Consider the following 26,062-nt stretch of genomic DNA (forward strand, 5'->3'; position numbering starts at 1 on the left):
TACCATAAGCTTGCTGGACAGACTGGATGGACCATTTGGCCCTTTTCACCATCATTCTATGTTTCTATCTCTTCCCTGGGGGACCCTGTTCTCCATGGCCAAGCTTCTTATCCCCCCTTCTAAGGAGACCACCCTTAGAGCAGAACTCCCTTCCTGGCTAAATTCCTGGTCCTGGGTTTTTAAGGAGAATCTAACATACACTCCTTTACATGGACCTACCAATGGCCAAGAGGTAAAAAAACAATAGACCCCCAGGAGGTCACGTCTGAGCCACAGGAGTCTGGTTCTGTGACTATAAAACCATAGATGTTTGGCATTTTTTCCAGTTGCCATCAGATCCACTGAGACAAATCATGGAGTATGCCATGTCAGATAACTCCCATTTGCCTGAATCTAAAACATGCCTGCTCAAGAAATCCACCTAAACATTCTTCACTCCCACAATGTGTGCTGCCAAAAGGACCTCCAGATGCTTTTTGGCACACTTGAACAAGAGACTCATGTCCAACCACCTCACTGTCCTTTTGGTCCTACCTTGCACATCCACCAGTTTGGAAAGTATGAGGGACTGGAGCACAGTGCAGTAATCATGGTTGAATAGTAGGGGTTTGAGTTTTTTGAGGACTTCACCCAAATCAGCCAGTTGTCTAGATAAGGCTTCATCAAGACCCCTTCCCTGCAGAGCACTGCGGAGACTACCACCATCACCTTGGTAATAGTCCTTGACACTTTCGCTAACCCAAAAGGGAAGCGCCTGAAACTGGTAATGACCTCCTAGAACTGTAAATCTGAGGAATTTCTGATGATCTCATCAAATTGGAATGTGCAGTTTCACCTCTGAAACTCTCCCTTTCTCACATGTGAAAAAGGAGCATCCTTAGAGACACTTTCACATGCTTCAGATCCAGAAGGGACCAGAACATGCCTTCCTTCTTAGGTACCATGAAATAAATCAAGTAACAACCCTGGCCCTATTCACCTTCTTGCACCGGAATCACCGCCACCGACTGGAGAAGACAAACCAGTGTCTCTTACAGCCATCCTTTTCTTTACCAAACAACAAGGGGAGAGCATGAACGTATCCCTTGCCGCAGTGTTTCCCGACCAGTGCACTTTCAGACCTGATCAGATGCACTCTGCAAGTCACCACTGCCTGATGCTTAGATTCAGACTAGCACATAGGTTCTCCTCTCAGCACCTTACAGCAACAAGAGTAACCAGTGGTGGCTTTTAAACAGGTAAGAGCTCCTTTTTGAAATCATATGTAGCCCCCCCTTTGTTCAGACTCTGCTTTGGGTGGGGAGTACTACATGAGAAATTATATGATTTATCTTAGGGTTCGTAGCTTGAGTGGGGGATGAGACAGGGTCCCAGTCAACCCCAATACCACAATTCTGTGCCCTTCCCAAACAACCTCTGACTTGTGACACCACAAGATCATCACACCAGAATAAAACAGTAATTAACCCTTTTACTAGTATTGTTTAAGTAGACAGGAAATCCAACCAGAACATTAAATGGGAAAAGAACAGTAGTAAAGCATAATATAAACTTGCAGTTTTCTTATTTTAAATCAAGCGATGCAAAAATAACACTGGGTATGGCCTGTTAGTCAGGGCAACCAACATGCTCATATGGATAGTAGAAAAGATAAGAAACGCTAATAGAGAAAGGTTGGGGGGAAAAGCAGTGAAGTACACAGCTTTCAAAAATTGTCTTTATCCCTGCGTACTCAAAAAAGAAGGGTTGGGGAACAGAACCACCCCAATGTCACCAATTTGTAAAGGGTGCACCCTGTAGTCCTGGGGGAATTCTGCGCTACTGCGGAGCGCAGAATTTGCGCAGAATTCCCCCGCTGCCCAGAATTACCAAATTCTGCGCAGAAAATAGCAGAGGAAAACCCGGCATGCCGCGGAGTGCGCAAAGATGAAGGCCCGTATATGCTGCGGGACGCGCTCTGCAGCAAAGATGAAGGCCCCAGCGTGCCATTTGTGGCGAAGATAGAAAGCCCCCACGTGCCGCGAACTGAGTGTGCTCCGCTCGCGTCGAAGATAAAGGACCCGGTGAGAGAGAATGTGAGTGTGAGAGAGGAGAGGGTGAGAGAGAGCATGGAAGGTAAGAGAGCAGGGGGAGGTGGGGCATGCTTGAGTGTGGATTTCAGAGAGAGGGAGCCTATATGAGGGGAGGGGGTGTGGGGGAGGGGAGGGTGAGAGAGAGCAGGAGGGTGTGAGAGAGAGCATGGGAGGTAAGAGAGGGTAGTTGGGGTGGATGCTTGAGTGTGGGTTTCAGAGAGAGGGAGCCTATATGAGGAGATTGTGAAGGAGTGTGTATATGGGTGAGAGATTGGGAGCATGTGTGTATGAAAAAGGGATCATGTGTATGTGAGAGTGCTAGCCTGTGTGAAGGGATTGTGTATGTGTGAGACAGAGCCTGTGCGTGAGACAGAGACATAGGTAGCCTGTATGAGGATGTATGTGTGTGAGAGAAAGGGAGCTTGTGTGGGTGTGTATACAAGAGAGAGGACCCTGTATTAGGGGATGTGTGTGTGTGTGTGTGCAAGAGAGTGAGGGAGCCTGTATAAGGGTGTGTGTATGTGTATTAGAGTGAGCATGTGTGTGAGAGAGGGAGCGACAGAGGGAGCCTGTGTGAGGGGCAACACAGAGAACGGGGTCAAACTCTGGGACTGGCAATAGAGTGAGGGGGTAGAGCCTAGAGGTGGAGGGGAGAGATACTGGCAGGTGGAGGATTTTGGACCTGAGAGGACAAAGTGGCCTGGAGAGTAGGGAGAGCGAGTGGAAAAAAGGCTAAAGAGGTTAGGACTCTTCAGCTTGGAGAAAAGATGGCTGAGGGGAGATATGATAGAGGCCTATAAAATAATGAGTGGCATGGAATGAGTAAACATTAATCAGTAGTTTGCTCTTTCAAAAAATACAGACCAGGGGACACACAATGAAGTTACTGGGTAATACATTTAAAACTAATAAGAGAAAATATTTTTTTACTCAACGCATAATTAAGGTCTGGAATTTGTTGCCAGAGAATGTGGTGAGATCTATTAGTGTAGCTGCGTTTAAGAAAGGTTTGGACAAGTTCCTGGAGGAAAAGTCCATTAACAATTAAGGGAGATTTGCAGAAATCCACCGCTTATTCTTGGGATAAGCAGCTTGGAATCTATCTACCCCCTTGGGATCCTGCCAGGTACTTATGACCTGGCTTGGCCACTGTTGGAAACAGGATACTGGGCTTGATGGACCCTTGGTCTGACCCAGTATTTGCCTTATGTTCTTATGCTGAGTGATCTCCTGGGACTAATCACCCGCATATGACAGGTAGAGCAGACGCGCTTTTCCCTGCACTGCTCTGCTGATGTCATCTCTCCCCTGTGCGAGCCTCAGCAGCAGTACTGCAAATTCAAAATGGCACCTGCCACGTGGTATCCCTGCCACGGCACTCCGGTTGGCTCAAAAACTAGCACCTTGGCCTCTACACGCAACGCGGACCAACGCAGCCTTCTATTCCTGCCCCTCTTCAATGTGCGATCACTGTGGCAATCTTTGCTGACATGGTTTTTTTTTTTTATTAAACTTAATTCGCCATACTGAAAACCAGGTAAGGCAGCCAAACACCAGAGAAAAAACCAGGGCAGGGAGCAGGCAGAGAGGAAGAGACAAATTAACAGGACTAAGCCCAAGGCCCCCTTACCCTACCACACTCTCCCTACAGAAATCTCTCTCTGTCAGGAGGAATAGGGCACCAGCCTTCACGTCACTCCTGCCTGAGATAGCAGACACTTAACTGAGGGAGGGAACTATTGCTATCATTACAGGAGGTCAATCCTGGCAGGCCGAAGTCCACAAGAATCAGGCAGAGGTCAGGTCCAGGACCTGCTGGAAATAGAGAAATACTGGCTGTCTGTGGTGAGCTATATGAGAAGGATGTCAGCAAGTTGTCGTCATTCTCCATCTCCACCTGCTGGTTGGAGTGCATAACGCGCTGGTGTGGACTGGCTGTATTTTACCAAAGGTTTTCATTCAGTTTTAAAAACACATTAGTGGCAGTAGACAAACAGTACAGTAATATGCAGAAGCTATGCCATGCTAATATACAGCCTTTCCTGCTGCTATCGTTTGTACCCAGTTGGAATGTGGAAATTTGCCATTAAAACTAATTTCTTTGCAATGGGTGCAGGCTTTTTAGCAATCCAAAGCAGCTTTATAGTAGATGGAATGGTTGAGCAGTTCAAATGCTGAAGCTTTGCTGTTACCTACTGGCCAATATACATACTGTAGCTTGATTTACAAATGCATACAGCAAGCAAATGGGTTCTTTGCCATACAATTGTGGTAAAGAACCAGCTGTTTCCTTTTTGCAGGCTGCTGTATAGGCCCAAATCTGATTCTCTGTTGACATGCTACTGCTGGACACCAACCCCTCTTACCTTCTTCCACTGTTGTTCAAGCCTGCTGTTTTCACCCTCTTGCTCCCAGCAGACTCCACACAGAGCAGTCTGCACCCCTTCCCATCTCCACAATGCAACCAAAACAAAATTAGATTGGTGTCAGGAAATACTTTAATTAAATGTAAAAACCAATGCCCGACTCAGGCCGAGTTTCGCCCATAGCATGGGCTGCTTCAGGGGCTATATATATATGTTAATTCCTTCACAGTAACTAGTAGTGCAGCTACAGACATTAGCTTTGGTACAATAGCTCAGCACAATCTGTAAATCGACTGACATCTCAGCAAACAGGAAGTCTACTGTATTTGTCCACCACAAGAATCTTGTTTAACTTTACAGTACAGAACAGCACAAATGCACCAGTGTCTCAGCACACCAGAAGGTATATTTTCTGAATGCTCAGCTGTCCATTTTATCACAAAAATCCATGTGATATCGTTTAAATACAACTGATTTGTGGGTGCACCGTTGTGTGCGTGTGTACATATGTTCATCTTGTCTTTGTAAATTATTTTCTATTATTGTTTTAAATTTGAGGTTTGATTTATCATTTATGATTTTACATTGTGTAAGTATTTATTTGTTTTTATATATTTTAATATATATTCTGTATGATTTGTTGTAGCCCCTGAAGCAGCTCAGTCACATGAGTGAAACTCAGCCAAGTCAGGCTTTACGTTACCACACATTGTGATAATAAAGAATCCTTATTTTACTGATCATCATCTTTTGGTTGCTACTTTGCTACAGTGGATCGGTTTCTGTCTTATTTCCTGGGACTAACTCCTGCTGGACAGAATCCAGTACACTAAACACTACTATCATACCAATTCAGAATGACAGTTGCCAGGAGAATTTATATTTATATGAGCTCAGTTACATAAATAATGCAATATTAAACACATGCACAGACCAGGGATATTAATAATGGAATGCAATTCTTTTTGTAGAAGAGATCAGGGTGCATGGTTTTAGCCCCCATATACCAGACACAAGGCTCAGCAATATTTTAGAAATTTAGAAAAATGTTTATAGGAAATAAATGATTGCCAACCACAGTATGTGTGTCTGGGAAGGAGGAATGCATAAGATCCCTCCTTGCCTATGTCACAATCTTACAAGGCTTATATACATTTTTTCTAGTTACCTTTGCCAAGAACTGATAAATTCTAAATACATTAATCGGGCCTGGCTTCCTTTCCCTAGACCACCTACACCCCATCATCTGTTCTCCTTTTCGAGTCCAACTTTCCATTCTACTTTCATCTCCTCACAATACTTTGTAGGAAGACAGACCATCTCTTATCAGTCTCTGTATTCTCATTTGTAGTTGGTTCTCAAAGCCTAAGCACGTCCTATGAGATGTCCTTCACGTCTCACTGACTTAGGCCCACATCCTGTAGCTGCTTTCCTTACAGCAAAAGCACAGCACCTATTTGACATGTGCTGGCACAGGCTTAGTAAGGCCTAATAGAGCAGTCCAGCAGTCAGAATTATACAAGGGTTGCAGTCTCTTATTCCTTCTGTCTGCTCCTGCCTGTGTCAGTCCACTGAGTCTCTTATGCTATGAAACCCCCTAGGGAGGGAAGCAACACGAAAGCTTTCTGCCATGTACTATACCGAATGCTTTTTGTCACCTAGCAATCTGCTTGCTTTGCTGAGTGACATCTCGCAAGCAAAAAGCAGCTATTTTTAATTGTCTACAAGTCTCCCGCAATTCTGTGAGACAAGTTAGCCTTTAAACGTGTCAGCTTTGCTGCTGTATCAGTTAACCATTAACCTTATGTGTTCCTCTGACCCTGAAAGTTACCTATTCTGGCCTAGCCTAGCTCAAACCAGGTCCCTTACAACTCTCCTCTTCCCCTCCTCCCCCCACCAGAATGACTCGAACAGAACAAAGTGGTATCCAGCCGGAGGAGCTTGAACAGGAGAAGCACCTGTTGACTAGGTGAAAATGTAGTTTATGGGAAAAGAAAAAGGAACGAAAAGAAAAAAAATACCCGACAGGAAAGAAAATATTTGAAATCCAGATACAAAGATAAAACATTTTTTAAACGCATGGTTTTCTGGATATAAGCAATGTGAACTATATGCAAATGTTCCATAGACTGCCACTTAGGGCTGTTATAAGAAACCAGAGACCTTGACAAGGGCTGACTGGCAGTGTTTTGTTACAGCTATAGAAATTTAGACAACCATCATATGGTGCTGGGTGTAAGCATATTGGAGAAATTACTTACCTGATAATTTCGTTTTGCTTAGTGTAGACAGATGGACTCAGGACCAAAGGGTATAGTGTACTCCTGATAGCAGTTGGAGATGCATCAAATTTCAATGTGACGTCAGTCCTAGTACATATACCCCTGCAGGAAGTGCAACTCTTCAGTATTCTCTCCTCAAGTCATTTGATGAAGACCATCCACCTTTTTTTGGTTGCCCTTCTCCGGACCGCCTCCATCCTGTTTCTGTCCCTTCGGAGATACGGTCTCCAGAACTGAGCATAGTACTTCAGGTGAGGCCTGAGCAGAGTTCTACGTGGCTCTAAATCTGGGGGAATTTCCCCCTCTTCCAGAGGGGACAAATTCAAATAGTCATTCTTATCCACATCCTCCTGAACATCCTCAGGGACCAATGCACTTACACCCAAAATAACCAAGACAAAATTTATGCACAAAAAAGTAAACACTCTTTATAAGTACAATAACATTTATTTAAACATGAAAAATGTCACAGAAATGTTAAAAATTCTTGATGCTTTACTACAGGAAACTGGAGGCTATGGTGAAGGTCACTTGACACCAGGGAAGAAAGACAGGACCTACAGGGGACAGAGAACATATGCAATTACATATAAATACTGAAGGTGACCAACTCAGCATCTTATTATGCACAGAGCAGTAAAATGGCAAAGTGTAAAGGAAATACGTAGCTAACCATAGGCCCACATTCAGAACTAAGGCATGTTAAATTTCTGGGTCATCCTAGATACAGAAAGCATGTCTGGACTCTTAATGCTGTATTCGTACCTTTCTGCAGAACCGTCACCTTTACAATGCAAGAAGTAAAAGCACTCAGACCCCACATACCACTGTATCAGGCCAATACAGAACGCGCACCATTAGCCCCCATTTGGCCGTGCGTTTTTGACGTGCTATTTTTACCACTTATATAGTAAGAGGTAATAGAGCGTGGAAAACATGCTGCCAAACCCCCACCCCGAAACTAATAGTGCTCATCACATGCAAATGCATGCTGATGAGCCTATTAGGTAGTCACCCGCAATATAGAGAAAGCAAAATGTGCAGCCAAGCCACACATTTTACTTTCAGAAATTAACTCCTGCCAAAGGCAGGAGTTAATTTCAGACAGCACCGGGCAAGTGTACAGAAAAGCAGAAAAAATTGCTTTTCTGTACACCCTCCGACTTAATATCATAGCGATATTAAGTTGGAGGCCCCAAAAATAAAAAAAATTCATAAAAAAAATCTGCCCGCGGGTGGGAAAATGGACACTCAATTTTGCCAGCGTCCTTTTTCCGAACCCGTGGCTGTCCGAGGGTTCGACAACAGACGGCGGTAAAATTAAGCATCTGCTGTCAGACCCGCTGACAGCCGCTGCTTCCGCCAATGAGTGGCGCTAGGGACGCGCTAGTGTCCCTAGCGCCTCCTTATTAGCGCGGGCACTAATTTAAATACTGAATTGCGAGCTTGCCTCGGAGTGCCGGCTCTCCCACGGATTTTACTGTATGGTCCTGTGCTATGCTACAGCAAACATACAGAGTTAAGAATATGCATCTTTTACTGTTATTTTTAAATTTGTATTTCCTCCCGTCCTCCTTATCCAGGGGTTTTGGTAAGACTAACATGGTAGTTTAAAGTCACAATACTTGCTGCATTCTCAGTTAGCCCATTTCATTGTTTTGCTGTCACCTCAATATCACCATCGATTTTTGTCCCAATATTTTTTTCACTTATACTTTGAGGGAATTAAAAAGTGTGCACCTTTTATTGTTAAACATCCATCCTCCAAATATGCTGAATCGTTCAGCATATTTCATATGCAAGAAAATATGCATCACTGTCAAGATTCATAAAATGGGTATCAACTGACTGAACCAGTTTCATAGCAAGTGCTAAGATGCTTTGGTCCTCAACTTCTGAATTCAACAGTGCAAAAAGCACTGTCTGAACCCACCATCCCACTTGTTTTCAGACCACTTTGCAGTATCTGCACTACATTTGTGCTTTACAAGTATCACTACAAGGACTGCAGACAGCTCTGATCAGAACTGGCAAAGCTGCAACCCATTTACCTAGATTCATGAGCAAGGACATGGCTAGAGGAACTTGCCAAAAAACCCCAACTGAAATATTAACCTCATGAGCAACATGAAAAACTAAGGGAAAAAAAACCCCCACATTGCTGCCTTTAAGTGCTGCCAGTCCTACTTTGACTTTTCATGCTTGTCTTGCAGTTGACCAAGCTCTTATATTAACCACCCACTGTAAATAATTTTAATACTGATTGAAAAAGTCTGAAAGGTACAAGATCACATAAAGGGGATGACTTGTGGACAGAGCTTAAGCCTCAGAAAAAATGTTTTCCCTCACTGTTGAATTTTCAGACAGGGATAACAGCACATCATTGGCTCAGCAGAGAAAATTTCCCACCAACCAGCCCATGACAATAGGTACTGGATATAGAACAGCATACAAGGAATAAAAATCACAGCACAGACCTCAGACTCAACACACAAACTCCACGTGCCAATGGCATGCGGAGTGTTTGTTGTGCCATAGGCACCATAGCAACACAAAAAGCAAGCTCAAACTTGTTTCCAGTCTTACTCAAGATTAAAAACAGTTTAGGGGATTTAATCTTCTATAGTTAAATGGAAAGGAGGCCAAGTTATCTAAAGGTGATTTACTTTTCTTTCACTGCCTAGCAGCAGTTTGGCAAATTTGTAGCTCACACACAAGCAGTTTAAAGTTTTGTGAACTTTGCCCGAATGAACCCAGGCCCTAGTTAACTCACATTCATACTGGCTGTCTCCCAAAAAAGTGACTTTTTATAGAAAAATTAAATTATATATACAATATTAGAACTAGCCTGTTTCCTCATTACTTTTATAGTGCCAGTGTGCACAATACTGAAAATAAGCCACAATAATGCCCCTACCCTTGGGAGCTTACAATCTGAATTTTAGAACAGGGGGATTACATTATTTATTCTAGGTCATGTTATGCTGGGTGGTTAGAATATTGTACAGGTTCACTGCCATATTTCTATTTACTTATCCTCTCTCTCGAAAAATAAAACATTAAAAAATGTAACTATGCAACTAAAGTCCAACTACCAATGAAAAAATTAATGTAGCAAACAAATCCATGTGCTGCTTTACAACAGTATAATAGATTGAGTAGCCACCCAGAGGGCTGAGAACCAAGGAAGCCAGGGGTCAAATCCCACTTCTGCTCCTTGCATCCTTGGGCAAGTCACTTCACCCTTTTTCGCTCAGGTTTCAGAGGTTATAAGTAGGGATGTGAATCGTGTCCTCGATCGTCTTAACGATCGATTTCGGCTGGGAGGGGGAGGGAATCGTATTGTTGCCGTTTGGGGGGGTAAAATATCATGAAAAATCGTGAAAATCGTTAAAAAATCGAAAAATCGGCACATTAAAACCCCCTAAAACCCACCCCCGACCCTTTAAATTAAATCCCCCACCCCCAAATAACTTAAATAACCTGCGGGTCCAGCGGCGGTCCGGAACGGGCTCCTGCTCCTGCATCTTGTCGTCTTCGGCCGGCGCCATTTTCCAAAATGGCGCTGAAAAATGGCGGCGGCCATAGACGAAAAAGATTGGACGGCAGGAGGTCCTTCCGGACCCCCGCTGGACTTTTGGCAAGTCTCGTGGGGGTCAGGAGGCCCCCCACAAGCTGGCCAAAAGTTCCTGGAGGTCCAGCGGGGGTCAGGGAGCGATTTCCCGCCGCGAATCGTTTTCGTACGGAAAATGGCGCCGGCCATACGCGTATGGCCGGCGCCATTTTCCGTACGGAAAATGGCGCCGGCAGGAGATCGACTGCAGGAGGTCGTTCAGCAAGGGTTCCGGCGCCTCGCTGAACGACCTCCTGCAGTCGATCTCCTGCCGGCGCCATTTTCCGTACGAAAACGATTCGCGGCGGGAAATCGCTCCCTGACCCCCGCTGGACCTCCAGGAACTTTTGGCCAGCTTGTGGGGGGCCTCCTGACCCCACGAGACTTGCCAAAAGTCAGCGGGGGTCCGGAAGGACCTCCTGCCGTCCAATCTTTTTCGTCTATGGCCGCCGCCATTTTTCGGCGCCATTTTGGAAAATGGCGCCGGCCGAAGACAAGATGCAGGAGCAGGAGCCCGTTCCGGACCGCTGCCGTTCCGGACCGCCGCTGGACCCGCAGGTTATTTAAGTTATTTGGGGGGGGTTCGGGAGGGTGGGGGATTTAATTTAAAGGGTCGGGGGTGGGTTTTAGGGGGTTTTAGTGTGCCGGCTCACGATTCTAACGATTTATAACGATAAATCGTTAGAATCTGTATTGTATTGTGTTCCATAACGGTTTAAGACGATATTAAAATTATCGGACGATAATTTTAATCGTCCTAAAACGATTCACATCCCTAGTTATAAGCCCTCTGGAGACAGGGAAATACCTACTGTACCTCAATGGAACTTGCCTCGAGTTAACAATGAAAAGGTTTATTAAATCTAAAATAAAAATTCAAAAGTTTGAAAAAACAAAACACCAGAACAAAAACTGTAATGCTACTTTGTTGTCCCCTGCTGCACTGCTCAACTACTAAGAGCAAACCCAGAATTAGCCACTGGAAAGTTCTCAGCTCTCTAATCTTCTTTTATCAAATATTGCAAGTCCACTCACCTTAATAGATGTCTTGGAAGAGCAGGACATAGCAGCACTGCCCTAATGGAAAATTCATTCAAAGAGAACTGGTTAATTATTTATACACAAATTAATTTTAAGCATTCTTAACTAGGTTTCAAGTCAAAGTGGCTGACAAAATCAAAAGGCATCTAGGTGGGCAAATCTACTAGCTTCAGAGCTCTCGTAGAAAAAGTCCTAAGATCTCCCCAGAGAGGCTTTCAGACAGATGTGCAAAACTGTTCCATATTTAGCAATGAAAATAAGCCACTGGGAAAGTTGTCAGTGCCAAACCCAAGTCATTTTGCCCTGGAGCATTTCCATAGTAGACACCATATGACCAATGACTTGTAAATAATCCCAAACCGTGGGAGTCGTGAGCTCCGCCAGGCGCCGCACCTGAGTCATGAGATTGAGCATGCGTTGCTGCGGAAGAAAGACCTTGCCTACCACGGTGTCGAAACGAGCACCCAGGAACTCCAGCTGTTGGGTCGGCTCGAGTCTGCTCTTCGCGAAGTTGACTACCCAACCCAACGCCTGGAGCTGGCGCACCACCAAGGAAACCGCCCGGGTGCAATCCGCATGCGACTTCGCTCGAATGAGCCAATCGTCGAGATAGGGATGAACAAGGACCCCTTGGCGCCGGAGGGACACCGCTACCACCACGAGAACCTTGGTGAACACCCTCGGCGCGGTGGCCAGACCGAAGGGGAGGGCACAAAACTGGTAATGGGACCCCATCACCATGAACCTCAAGTATCTTTGATGCCGTTCTCGTATGCCGATGTGGAGATACGCCTCTGTCAGGTCCAAAGAAGCCAAGAATTCGCCCTTGTGGACGGCCGCAATAACAGACCTGAGAGTCTCCATACGAAAGAGGGGCACACGCAACGCCTTGTTTACACCTTTGAGATCCAGAATGGGCCGGAAGGTGCCCTCCTTTTTGGGAACCAGGAAGTATATGGAATACTGACCCGTCCGGAGCTGGTCCTGTGGAACCGGAACCACCGCCCCTAGAGCCTTCAGATGATCTACTGTTTGGGCGACGGCCATTTGTTTGTCCACTGGGCCGCACGGCGATATCATAAAAAGAGATCCCGGAGGAGACGTACAAAATCCAACTCGTAGCCGTACCGAACCACGTCGAGGACCCATTGATCTGAAGTGATTTTGACCCACTCCTCCCAGAACCGGGATAGGCGACCTCCGATAACGGGAACGGAGGAGTGGGCCTGCGCACCTTCATTGTGCGGGCTTGATGGCAGCGAAACTTTGGGACGGACCCCCTCGTTGAGGCCTCCTGCCGCGAAAGGAAGGGGACCAAGACTGGGTTCGCGTTGCCAGCTGCCGCTGGGAAAAGGAACCACCCCTTCCCGCACGGAAACGCCTTTGCCCCCGAAAGCGAGCTCTGGTATTACCAAACGCTCGAGGTTGCCTAGGCCTGTCCTCCGGCAACTTGTAAACCTTGTTGTCCCCCAGGTCCTTAATGAGCTGATCTAGTTCCTCGCCAAACAGCAACTTGCCCTTAAAGGGGAAGGAACCTAACCTTGCCTTGGAGGTGGCATCCCGACCAACGACGGAGCCACAGTAACCTCCTGGCCGAGACCACCGAGGACATAATGCGAGCCGAGGTGCGTAACAAGTCATATAAGGTGTCCGCTGTATAAGCGACCGCTGCTTCAACACAATTGGCCTGCTCAGCTTCGCCCGGAGGAAGCTCCTGCGAGGTCAGCAGCTGCTGGACCCAGCGCAGATTAGCCCTCTGCACGAGGCTGCTGCATGCCGCCGCTCGGACACCCAGTGCCGCCACGTCAAAGATGCGCTTTAGTAAGACCTCCAGCTTGCGATCCTGGAGGTCCTTCAATGCTATGCCCCCCGTGACGGGGATAGTCGTATGCTTGACCACCGCCGTGACAGCTGAATCTACCGCGGGTGTTTTCAAAAGTTCCAAGGAATCCTTAGGTAAGGGATATAGCTTTTCCATGGCTCGAGTCACTCGCAGGGAAGCCTCTGGCAGTTCCCATTCCTTCGAGACTATCTGCAAGACCTTGTGGTGGAAAGGAAAAGTCTGAGGGGGGGCCCGAAGCCCTGCCATGGCGATATCCCCCGTGGACGTGTCCGCCTCTTGAGGCGGCGCCACCAACTCTAGCTCCTGCAGCACGTGCAGGATAAGTGAGCTTAGCTCCTCTTTACCAAACAAGCGGAGCACCTGTGGGTCATCCCCCTCTACAGACCCCTGCTTGTCCGCTGTCAACAAATCCGGGCCCCCGGGGATTCTGGAACAGCTCCTGTGTCTCCCATGTCCTCGGTCCCCCCCCCCCCCCCCCCCCCCCCCCCGCGGGCGGGGAACCGTGACCCCAGAGGACCCCACCCCCGGTGGACTCCCCCGGGGCAAGGAAGTTGTCTTGGGAATCTTCGGGGGAGTGGGAACCTCTGCCTCCCAGCCGGATTCTGCCTGCAAAAAGGCTTTGTGCATTAAAAGCACAAAGTCCGAAGAAAATGGCACCGACCTTTTTAAATCCTTCCTCGCGCCATCCGCGGAGGGGGGGCCTCGGGGAGTCCCCAAACCGGGCTGGGAGCGCGGACTTCGAGCGCCAGGAGAAGGAGGAGGGGAGATTTCCTCCTCCGACGCTGAAAAATCAGACTGCCTCGTGGCCAAGATGGCCGCCGCACTCCTCCCCGATGGAGGAGGGGCCGCTGAACGGCTGCCGGAGGCGCTGCGATGCCGCGACGGAGAGGGGAGAGGAGACCCGCTACGGGCAGCGCTCAGCCCCCCCCGAGGGTCCCTCGCCCCCGGGAACACATCGGGGACAGAGACCCCCGCGGGAGAGCTGCGCCCCCGGCTCTCCACAAGTCAGACAGACCGCGGATCGCGACATCTAGGAGAGCCCAAGCTGCAAGCTAGAAATGGCGCCAAAATTCCCGTGAGGAGAGCCTCACCGCTATCGCGCGCCGGGTGATCTAGCCACCCCCTCCGGGGTCCGACAGGCACTGGCAGGCCGGGGTTAAAGAAGGTGAGCTCACTGCCTGTCTCCAACAGGTCCTAAGTGGCTCTACAAGCAAAAAAAAAAAAAAATAATAAAAAGTTAACAAACCCCCTTCAGGGTTAACCACCCTGGAATTGGGGGGGGGGGGGGGGGGGGGGAGGGTGACCGGCCCACCTGTAAGCTCTCCCCCAGCCACACGGACACTCTAACCCGGGAATAAAAGCGGAGGGTATACCCTCCGAGCCTGCCTCACGCTAAAAAGCAACCGCGCAGCGCAAGACACTAACACAGACAAACAGAGGATAGTAAGGAAGAACCAATTGATCTTGTCCCCTGCCCTTTATCTTTTTTTTTTTTTTTTACATTTCCCAGTACCGAGAAAACTGACCAGACCAGGACCGCAGGTTATGCCTCTCAATCTGCTGGAGTCAGAGAATATACTGAAGGATCGCAGGTGGCACACCAGTATATCTAGGGGGTGCTTTCAGTTTTCTCTCTGACTCCATCTGCTGGAGGGGAGGCATAACCCAGCTGTCTGGACTGATCCTGGTACGTACTGGGAACTATTTTTATCAAAAGAAACAAAAATGTTGAGTGGACTGTCTATGGGCTTCTGTCCACGCCAGATAAAAGGCTAAGGCTCGCTTGCAGTCCAAACTATGCAGTGCTTGTTCGCCTTGGTGTGAATGAGGCCTGGGAATGAATCTTGACAGAACGATTGACTGTTTAAGAAGAAAATCCGCACCACCTTAGGCAGGATGCGCATGCAAGACCCACCCTGTCATGATCGCGATTTATCCATCTTATACTAAGTTCTAAGGCCTGCAGATCACCCATCGCCACCAAAAATATGACCTTCCAGGTCAGGTACTTCAGGTCACAGATAAGCAGCGGCTCAAAACTGAGCTTTCATCAGCTGAGCTACCACTTTGAGGCCCCAAGACAGTGGGAGGCTTCAACTGAAGTACTCATCACATGAAACATACAACTATAGGTTGTACAGAGATAGGCGTACCATCTACACTTTGGTGGTTTGGGCCAATTGCACAGAGATGAACTCTAATGGAGTTGGTTTTTAAGCCAGCCTCTGAAAGATGTAGAAGGTAATCAAGCAATTTTGTGTGGAGCAAGAGAATGGATCTAGGACCTTCTGTTCATACCACACAGAAAACAACCTCCACTTCAGTCCGTAGGACTTTCAAGAAGCCAACAGGACTAGAGACACATCCTGACTGATCGGTTTCCGGGTAGACAACTCCCATAGGAGTGGCAACCAGACCTATCTTGGCCAACGAGGGGCTATGAGGATCGTATTCCTTCTGTCTTCACGAAGCTTCAAGAGCTTCGCCACTAAGGGAATTGGAAGATATATGTACAGAAGCCTTTGCCCCAATGAGGAGCTAGGGCATCAGAGGCTGGTTTGCCGTCTGACTGACAAGAAGCAGAACTGAGGTACCTTCCTGTTGCAAGGAGAACACGAACATATCGTCTGGGCTCCCCCAAAAGTGGAATATCCAATTACTTTCGTTGGTCCAGGGACCACTCGTGGGATCTGAAGGCTCGATTCAGTCTGACTGCAACCACAGTCACTGTAAGGTATATGGCCCAGAGCACCATCCCATGAAACAAGGCCCACAACATGATCTGGACCACTTCCTGACACAGGAGGTACAATCCTGTGCCCCTCTGCTTTTTATTTATTTATTTATTTAGAAGAGTTTATATACCGGGGTATAGCAGTCTGCCTTCACTCCGGTTTACATTTTAAACATATTACAGGAGTAAACAAAAATAGGTAACATTAATACATAGCATATATTACATAGTAAAAAACATCAACAGGTAACAGGCGTTGTACCAACTGGGATTGATTGGGAAATACAGTGTATAGGCGGGGAATTAGCGAGTGTGGGAGCACTACTTGCATTTTACATATCACATGGCTACTTGGCTGTTGGTCTGGATCAGGACAACTTTGTTGGGTAGCCGATCTCAGCCCATAACGTATACTTGATCGTCCGGAGCTCCAGGAAGTTGATTTCACAAGAGCGTTCCCACTGCAGACCATCCATAAGAGCTCTCCACCCCAGGGTAGATGCATCTGTGATTAGCATAATTTGAGTAGGGAGACTCTGAAAGGAAATCCCCTGCCACCAGGGCAAGGAGTGATTCAGGGTGATTCGGATGCAATCCTAGAGGATCTGAGTGGCTTGGCTGTTTGCATGTGTAAACATGCCTAGGACGTGACATGGACGGTCATGGCCATGTGGCCCAACAGCCTCAACATATGCCAGGCTGATACCTGCTGGCTCTGTTGAACTTCTGCAATGTTTGCCAAGCAGACAGCCCTCTGGCATGGCAGAAACACCTTAGCCTGAGCAGTGTCTAGCAGGGCTCCATTGAAGTTCGGTTGAGGTGACTGACTGAGATGGAACTTTGGGTAGTTATATGATAGAGTTCAAAAGTTTTTCCTTTTCTTGTAACTATTTCTATGCCATGTTCAATTTGTACATTGTTTTATAGTTATATATAAAGCCCCTCCCTTTTGGGCATCTCACTGTTTTATGTAAACCGGAGTGATTTGTATCTGATACAAGAACTTCGGTATATAAAAATTAAAAAATAAATAGTTGAAGACAAATCCTAGTGTCTCCTACACCCAAATGGTCTAGTGCACGGACCTGGTGGCCCCTGCCTGAGATGTGTTCCTGACCAGCCAAACGTACAGATACAAGAAAACATGTACTCCCAGTCTGTGAAGGTGCGCTGCCACCACGACCAGGCATTCGTGAAGACACATGGGATGGATGCAAACCCAAATGGCAGCATCCGGCACTGGAAGTGCTGTTTTCCCACCACAAATCAGAGATACTTCCTGTGACCGGGGAAGATCTTGATATGGGTGTCTGCATCCTTTAGGTCAAGGGAGCATAGCCAGTCCCCTTTTTGTAAAAAAAGGGGATCAATTACCCAGGGAAACCATCTTGAACTTTTTTTTTTTTTTAGAAAAGTGTTCAAGGCCCTCAAGTCTAGGATAGGACGGAGTCCTATTGTTCTTTGGAATCAGGAAGTACCTGAAGTAGAATTCCCTGCCTTCACTGCCCTAGTGCTCCAGGCTCGACCACTCTGGCCGTTAAGAGGGAGGAGAGCTCCAATTTTAGTACTTCCTGATGCACTACCGGCCCCCAATATAGGCATGGAGGGCAATTTGGCGGGACACCCAATAGGTTTAATTGGTACCCTTGGCAGACTACGGACAAAACCTACTGGTCCGAAGTTACATTGGGCCATTGGCTCGCAAAGAACCACAGCCTGCCCCCAACCTGAAGGTAATCATTCCAGGTACAGGTGACTGGTTTACACTCCCATCTAGTCAAAACCCAGTCCCTCAGAGTTGACAGAGGAGCTAGCTGGGGCTTGGGAGCTCTGATGGTGATGACAGGATAGAGGAAGCAGAGGATAATACTTCCTTTGGCGGGGGAGGAGGGGGAAAAAAAAAAAAGACTTCCTTGGCTCCGGTCTCCTGGAGGAGGACGGGTCCGAATACTGGCAGAAAGCTGTTGGAGGATTTCATAATGGTCCGAGTTGGGCCACAGCATCCCTCACCCCATCTCCGAAGAGATTCTCTCTAGTACATGGCATGTCAGCGAGTCATTCCTGTACCCATGGTCAGAGATCTGAAGCAGACAGACATGCCATTTTGTGGGTGCCAATTCCCACTGTAGAGCACCTCAATGCAGTTTGGAAACATTGTAGGTCTCACGGATCTCATGTATCCCGCACTCCAGACCCTTTTGCACCAGCGATGACAGTGTCTTCCTGTTGTTGAGGCAGCTGCTCAGCCACCTCCTGGCACCTGCCTCCAGATGTCCTGAGAGTACTGGCTCATGCAGAGCTGATAGGCAGCGATGCGGACAATAAGCATAGTGCCTTGGAACACCTTCCTCCCAAGAGCATCCATCTCTTTGTGGTCCTTTCCCAGGGGCACAGAGGACTGGGTCCGAGAGTGCTTGGCCCTCGAGGGCAGATTTGACCATCACCGACTGGTGAGGCAGCGGATGATTATCAAATCTGGCAGCCTTCTGGTCGAGGCAAACCCCGTCCACCTTATTAATGGGAGGCACTGTGAGGGTGTGTTCCCAAATCCTCAGCACAAAATGTGTCCTTTTGCACAAGCATAAGATGACATGCACAGCAGCAGCATAGATTGGGTTCTCTGAGCTCTAAGAACGTTTTTCCATCTTGGCAATGGATGAGTTCACCCACTTGTATGGCTCATTACTTTTCTGCTTAGCTACAAAGAAAGATAGTCATGGGAGTAGCTTTCTGGAGAGTAAATGCATAGAGAGACATTACACGTTCTCTGTTCTTACCATTTTGTACTTCTAAGACTTGATCAACTGTTGAATACAGGATCACATAAACGGTACAGAATTGTTTTTTCCTGCTGGCCCATGCTTCGCTCTCCAAGTTGGAGGGAGTGGTTATAGTAATTCCTTGAAAACTGAAAGCAGAAGCAGCCTATTATTGGTAAATTACTAGTATCCTTAGATATACAACTTTCCCTGTTTTCCCCTGTTCATTTAGAAAGGAAGAGCTTCAGAGAAATGTGCATTCCACAGGTTGATTATTCCCAGATTCAGACAGGGATAACAATCATCACCAGCTCATTCCTAAACACACTGCTAAACCTTCAAGATCTTTCCAGTTTGCTTCTTTATAAACCCACAACTACTCTCCCATCAATTCTTTCAGCAGGTAGTCAATTCCTACTATAAATATCAAGATACAGCTTCCACTGTATATGGGCTCATTTTTAAATGTAACCTTCACTTACCTCTTAAATCCTGCCTCTCTGTACATCAGCCATAGCTGGTGGTAGAGTAACAGTAATCACCACACACTTCTAGGAAGTTCATGTTGAGCCATCTCCATGCCATTTTCTCCCTATACAAAAAGCAAACCTTTTTTCAGAGGAAGAAATAAATAGTCTAAAGGCTCCAAGGGCTCCGCAGCAACATGAGGAAATATTTCTTCATAGACTGCCAGTGGAGGTGCAGTAAAAAAACAATGTTAAATGGGGACCATTTCCTGCTCCATAAAGACTGCATAATTCTTCTTTTGGCTTTTAATGAAGAAAGTGATTTGGAATATTTATGGTTATGGTGGAGAATACATGTATTTGGCACTCCTTAAAAAAAAAAAAAAAAAAAAGGAAGTGCAAAAATCTGCAATTGCACAAGACACAGCTGCAGCAGTACAGATACATACTAAAACAACCCTAGAAAAAGAATAAAACCATGACTAAAAATGACCACGCAGCAAGAACTCCTTTAAAAAAAAAAAAACCCCCAACAAAATCTCAGTTACCAAATACAAAAATCAACACACATCTCCTGCTGTTCATTTAAAACAGTCAACCTAGCCTAAAATATGATGGAATCAACTAGGCTTTACACTTTAAATTGAGGTCCAAAAACTAACACACCATCTGAGTCTGATATCATGTGTCCAATGTGTGTGCATCTATTTCTCTGTGTAATTAGGTGGATTTTGCATATGTACCAGGGATTCTCATTCAAGGAACTTGATCTAGTGTGTGTGATAATAAAATTTATGGTAGGCATCGGTTTAGTGAAATTCCAGGAGGCATTGCTTGGGTTGTTTGAGGCCCTCTCTGAAACTGTCTCACGTTTGATAACAGAAGAAATAGTGCATCTCTTTGTAGTTTTAGGCCCACAATGAAGCCTTATAAAATATGCCTGTCTTCAAGGTTAGTTTCCCAGGACTCTTTGGAATGTCAGATGTAAGCAAATGTGTCTTTTTACCTTGTGACCCTAAATCAAAGGAGTGTTTTAATTACTAGGGCAAAACTGTATTTAAGGCTAACCAATTCTCAGGTCTATCCTGTAAAGTGCGGCCGCGTTTACCCTGCTCCTAAGCCGCGTTTTACTCACTTTCTGGCCGCGTTATCCCTTCCTGCGATCCCGAATCCACTTTAACCTACTCCTACCGCGTCCTAAAATCCCCGGCCAACCCCTTCTGCACGCGGCATGGATATTGCATGCAAACGAGCGAATTAGCTATTCCCTAGCAGCCCGTAACCCGCGCCCCGACTATCGCTATCTTTCCCTGCCGTTTTGTCGCGCGTTTAACCTGCTAACTTACCGCCTACCCTGACCCCTGCGGTAGAGGCAGGGGTCAGGGTAGGTGGCAAGCTTTCCCCCAGCCCCCGCTCACCTGCCCCGGCCGCGATCATGAGTGCCGGTCTCCGGGGCAGACCCAGTCCTCTCCCTCCTCCCGAAGCAAAAAAAAAAAGCGAAAAAACCAAAAGCAAAAAGTAAGTCGCGCTGCTGTCACTTCTCCCCTCCTCCCGGAGCAGGGCGCGAAAAGCAGCCTTGCTCCGGGAGGAGGGGAGACTGACAGCGGCAAAGCAAAAAAAAGCGAAACACACCAAAAGCAAAAGGTAAGTCGCTTCGCCGCTTCACTGCGAAGCAACTTACTTTTGCATCCCCGATCGGACTTCTCCTGCCTAAACTTACTTTTTTTGCAGCCGTCCGGTCCATCTGAAGAAGGTATCTTCCCCTCCCCGGGGAAGATGGATGCCAGCACGGGGGAAAGCAGCCCCTGTGCATTCAATTGGCTGCTCAAGACGTGACGTCACGACGTTTGGCGTCACGGCATGAGCAGCCAATTGAATGCACAGGGGCCGCTTTCCCCCGTGCTGGCATCCATCTTCCCCGGGAGGCAGAGGGGAGCCACGATACCTTCTTCAGATGGCCGGACGGCTGCAAAAACAGGTAAGTTTAGGCAGGAGAAATCCGATCGGGGATGCAAAAGTAAGTCGCTTCGCCGTGAAGCGACTTACTTTTTGCTTCGCCGCTGTCAGTCTCCCCTCCTCCCGGAGCAAGGCTGCTTTTCGCGCCCTGCTTCGGGAGGAGGGGAGGGGGGATTGGCAGTCCCGACTTCCTGGTATCTGTCATTTCAAATGACATTTGAAATGACAGATACCAGCGTGGCGTGAAGCGTTAGGCCCGCGCACCCAGAATACTGTATAGGTGCTCTATCCAGTAAAATGGGTTGCGCGGGCCTAAGGCTTCACGGGCCCTTCTTAGACGCGGTTTACATTTACATAAAATTAGTGTTCAGGATCGAGCGGTAGGTGTGCTGCACTGTGCGTGCGGCAACCGCAGGTGCCGCAGGCACTAACGCAGCTCTTCCTACCGCTCGGTACTGGATAGACATGTCTATATCTAATCAAGTCAGTCTCTCAGGCTTAGGAGCTGACTTCCTTATGTGCATAAGAAATAAAGGCTTTTGGTTATGAGAAATACATGGTCTCTGTTGTCCTTTGGTAAACTTTTTTCATAACAGGTGCGCTTGTTACCACTATTCCTTCTTCAGGAATATAAATAAAACAAGTAGTTTATTTCATTTTGCAAAACGGGAACTGCTCATAGTCAAAAGGTCTAAAAGCAAGCACACTTACTTGAGATAAGCCCACTCTTATACAACTTTCAAAAGTTCCTATCTTTAGTTTGGCTGTCAACGCTTCTTGGCATATTTTCTATCATGCTCTTGCCACCTATGACAGGCTTAGCCTTACTGTTTCTTCTAAAAAGCTTGCACAAGGAGGAGAAAGGGGGGGGTATAGGAGGGAGAAAGGGGTGGTTGCTCTCTCTGTACTGACTGTTGTGATATCTCGACTACATCTGCTTCCCCTGGAACATAGGGGGGGGGGGGGGTGTTGTACTGAGGGAGTTTACTCTCAGCCCTACCTCTGGTGGTGTACAAAGATAACAAGAAGCAGAAGTTAGGCTAACAGCTTCTATGGGGAGAATGACATCACCAGGCTGTGCAGACCAATTTGTGACTTTGGTTCTCTATACTTTCCACAAAGGCCTGGTTTTACTTACAGGCCCTTGTGGTACTCTTCAGGACCGGGTGGGATTTATTCCAGGCAGGTAATGTGTTTCTAGAAGGGACACACATTCCTGAGGCTGTTGCTTGGGTTTTCTGTCCCCCTGTCAAGCTGCACAGACTGTTAGTTTTAAAAGCATGCGTTACTTTTCCTTCTTAATTTCTAAGCAAAAGCTACAATTTCTGCTTTATCTACTGTGGTTAGTAAAGCTACAGAAGAATTTGTAGTGTGCTTCCCACCCTAACTTAGCAGCCTTCCAAATAGAATTCCTAGCAGCATAGGGCAGGCTTTTGCATCATAGAACTCATAAATCAACTTGGTACCATTTACCTTTGTTATCTTTGTAATCGCAACACTCAGGTATTCCTCACACATGACCATTTATTTTATTTATATACATGTTTATAAACCACTATAGCTGAAGGCCTAAAGTCTTAAATGCACCAGGAATATTTTTAATTACAATAAATTCAGCCTAAAAGCTTAGAACAGAATTAAACAAGCTTTGACATGTACATAGGAGAAGAGGACCATTTTGCTATTTTTTGTAAGTGCTCTCAGTCCCCTTCCCTCTCACATCCACCTAAAGAACAGAACTGCCCTCCTATCGATATTTAAAATTTCCAGGTTAATGCCTTAAACAATTGTCAGCCTGCCCTGCCATTTCAGATCCCTGCTGAGATCTGTGAGATACGTACTCTTCAGTTTACAGTTTTTAAAAAACTATTACTGTATTTAAATGATGTGCAAATGGCCACTAGCCACAGTTGAAGCCTGGACGGTTAGCACTATTGCTCACAAGTGGTGCTAATTCGACCCCCGTATGTTACCATGAGTCCCGATTAATGCACCTATTACACTAAATGGTCAAAAACCATTTAATACAGCCGGGCTCGTTAGGTAAGTAACGATAATGGAAGACAGAAATGTTATGTTAGCAAACAGGCCAAGTTTCCAAAAGATCACATGGTATAACATGGAGGAAAACGTCCTACCCAAAAAGGGCTCCTTAAGTCGCTCCGAACAGCTAGGAAAAATGTCTGCGTAATCAAAACCGTCCTTATATTCTTTACTTCCTCCGCTCAACATCCCCTGGAACGTATCCTCAGTCAGGCGCCGCGTGTCCAAGATGAAGGCAGATCCTGTACCCCTAAACAGCCACTGCCCCACAGTTCCCGCCCGCCCGCTCGCCGTGAAGTCTCAACTGCAGCTTTCTCGCGAGAAGTCAGCGGGCTGACCACGAGGGAAGAAGCAAAACGCCATAGTATTTGCTCCCCTCGCCCAGCCTTACTATGGGGGGGGGGGTCTCCTACCCCGTTGTTAGGAAGGAAAGTGCGGCGGGCTGTATATGGAAGGTTCTTCCTCGTGGAGCCTTGCCCTGGTTTTCCGGAGCTTTCTCCCCCCCGTTTATCCTTTAGGTAGGGGCGGCCCTTGCCTCCTCGCCTGCCCCCCCCCCAGCCATTCTACGCGCAACCACCCGGACCTCACTCCAAGCTCACCTGCTGCGTCCGGGAGTAGGCTTCGGGCTGGCTGCTGGGAGCCAAACCGGACCTCTGAAGTAGCTCGGGTGGCGGTCGCGCTGCACGCTTGCTTCGGGGGCCGCCATCCTCCGGTGCTGCTCGCTAGGTTAACACGCTTGCCTCTGGACAGCGCCATTACTGGTGCTGGAGCTTGAAATGTGGCACCTTGTTACAAAAAAAAAATATATATATATATTAGCAGAAGGGTAGCGGGGGAATCGTAGCCAAGATAGAATACTAAAGTGAAGAAAGAACTAGAGCGAACCAGCCGCAACCTCCTTTATCTCCGCCCCTTTTCCGTCATTTCCTGCACCGGGGGTGGGGGAAGGGGTGAGCCTGTGGATTACTAACTTTACGATGTCGCATGAGATAACGAAGTAGAGATCACCAACTGTTGTTAATAACCTGTTTTGGTTTAATGATTTAATGCCTTATTATTGTAAGCCGCCCTGATCCTATTTGGCAAGATGGTATATAAATATGTGTAAGTAAATAAATACAACCAAAGCCCGGGAGGGTATTGGGAGCTGAGCAACATGGTTTGCGTGGACATGTGGCACACTCTAGTCAGAGATGGGCCACATCATTCGACAGCACCGGGTCCGGCCTGATCTGTAGCTGAAACTTTGGAATCTTCCCGTACATGCGCAGTAGGTAGGCGCCAAGAGCCGTTCGATCTACACGCCTTCCTCAATCTCGTTTTCAGGGCCGGTGCTAGCATTTTGGCGGCGGCAGCCCCGCCTTCTCATTTTTTGATTTTTTTTTTTATTATTAACACAATACACCACCTTAGTTAAACCTGCAGAACACTGGCTCCCCCTCGTCAAATACTGAATAAACAGGCCGATTCAATAAGGAGAACGGGTGCTCCGTGTTGAGCACCCACTCTCCCAACGCGCGCAATCCTATATTTAAATGAGGGGTTGCACTAAAAAGGAGGCGTCCCTAGCGCCTCTTTATTAGCGGCAAACCAGGAGAGGTGGTTGTCAGCAGAATCAGGAAACCAATGCTCAGTTTTACGAGGGTAAGTTTTCCGAACCTTTTAACAGACATAGGTTAGGAAATGGACGCTGGTAAAATTAAGCGTTCATTCTCCTGATCAGCTGGCACTTTTTTTTTTTAAACATTTTTGGTTCCTCCGACTTAATATCAGGGAGCTGTGCCTACTCTCTTTCCAGCTCTAGTCTCGGTTACCTCATTACTCGGCAAATCCCTGCCCATTTAGCCCTGCCTCAGTCTACACTCTGCCCCTTATCATTGAGTCTCTTTGGCTTCTTGGCTGTGTGTATGGGGTGGCTCTCTGTAGCCTTCTGACTTTCCATAGCCTTCTCTTCTCTCTATTCCTTGAGGCTTTTCTAAGCCATTGTGGTTCTCGCAGCCTTCTGCCTTGTGGCTTCCCTAAGCCTTTCTGTTTCCAGGCTTGCCTTGCTCCCAAGCCTCTGGTCTCAAGCTTGCCAGTATTAGTAACCTCTGTTTGGTTCCAGTGTTCCGTTCCTGCCTGAGCTTCAGACATCAGCCTCCAGCCCTGCAGCCTTCATCCCGAGTCTGCTCTCCCTTCTGTCTCTAGTCATGTCTGACATCAGCCTAAAGCTCTGCAGCCTGAATCCCCAGGCCTGTTCAGCTTCTCCTGAGTTCGTACCTCGCTACTCTGGATTCCAGTCCAGCTTTAGCCTTAGGTCTCCTCCCTTGTTCAAGTCCTGCCGACCACCTCCACCTGCAGGGAAAGTGGATGGTATAGGCTGAAGATCCCCTAGTCTAGTCTGCCCCTAGAATCCTGGCTGTTCCCATGAGGGTTCCCCAGCTGAGGTGGGTCCTCAACCCTAACAGAATGACAAGGCCAATCTATCCTTGTGGCAACGGTTCCTGGACTTGCCATCTGTCTGATGAGCTCAGTAAAACTTTTATTCCCTGGGTTTGCAAATACTGCCAAAGACATACCCCACCAGGGTTTTTCAGGTGTTGGGAATGTGGGTCTCCCAATCCTACCATGTGGGAGTGTGAGTAGTGTACTTGTGCAAATCCCACCTTTTGACAGACTTGTATGGATTGTGGAGTACATGCATTCTGCTTTGATAAGAAACATTCTGTGTTAAAATGTACTGAGGACTTTCCCCTGCAACAAGGGGCAAAGACCAGAATCAGTAAAACCTATGCCTAGACAGACTTCTGTTAATTCTGACTTACAACCAAGTTATGTTCCTAGTAGAAAGGTAGCAAAAGAAGAATGTTGTAACCCAGGAGTAAAAGTGTCTGTCAGAGAAACCTT

General features: G+C 47.2%; 2 long non-coding RNA genes and 2 other non-coding genes across 10 annotated transcripts in view; 1 reads left to right on the top strand and 3 right to left on the bottom strand.

The window, feature by feature from the left end:
- Positions 1-7,151: 7,151 nt before the first annotated feature.
- On the bottom strand, positions 7,152-25,451 carry LOC115090845. 5 transcript variants are annotated; one of them, XR_003856527.1, is made up of 6 exons: positions 25,436-25,451; positions 23,776-23,961; positions 19,193-19,302; positions 18,729-18,859; positions 11,369-11,410; positions 7,152-7,277 (listed from the first exon to the last, which is right to left on the bottom strand). It is a non-coding gene; the product is annotated as an uncharacterized LOC115090845 (long non-coding RNA). The 5 variants fall into 5 exon arrangements; XR_003856526.1 differs by lacking the exon at positions 25,436-25,451 and adding an exon at positions 24,300-24,316; XR_003856525.1 differs by lacking the exon at positions 25,436-25,451 and adding an exon at positions 24,072-24,194.
- LOC115091402 lies at positions 9,040-9,112 on the bottom strand. The gene has a single exon (XR_003856704.1). It is a non-coding gene; the product is annotated as a small nucleolar RNA R38 (small nucleolar RNA).
- On the bottom strand, positions 18,948-19,026 carry LOC115091403. The gene has a single exon (XR_003856705.1). It is a non-coding gene; the product is annotated as a small nucleolar RNA R38 (small nucleolar RNA).
- Positions 24,400-26,062, top strand: part of LOC115090846 — a 52,934-nt gene continuing 51,271 nt past the window's right edge. For all 3 annotated transcript variants that reach the window (XR_003856529.1, XR_003856530.1, XR_003856531.1), the window contains exon 1: positions 24,400-24,820. This is a non-coding gene — a long non-coding RNA (uncharacterized LOC115090846). The remainder of the gene's footprint in view (positions 24,821-26,062) is intronic.

This window comes from Rhinatrema bivittatum, chromosome 4, assembly GCF_901001135.1.
Source record: "Rhinatrema bivittatum chromosome 4, aRhiBiv1.1, whole genome shotgun sequence".
Classification (NCBI taxonomy): domain Eukaryota; kingdom Metazoa; phylum Chordata; class Amphibia; order Gymnophiona; family Rhinatrematidae; genus Rhinatrema; species Rhinatrema bivittatum.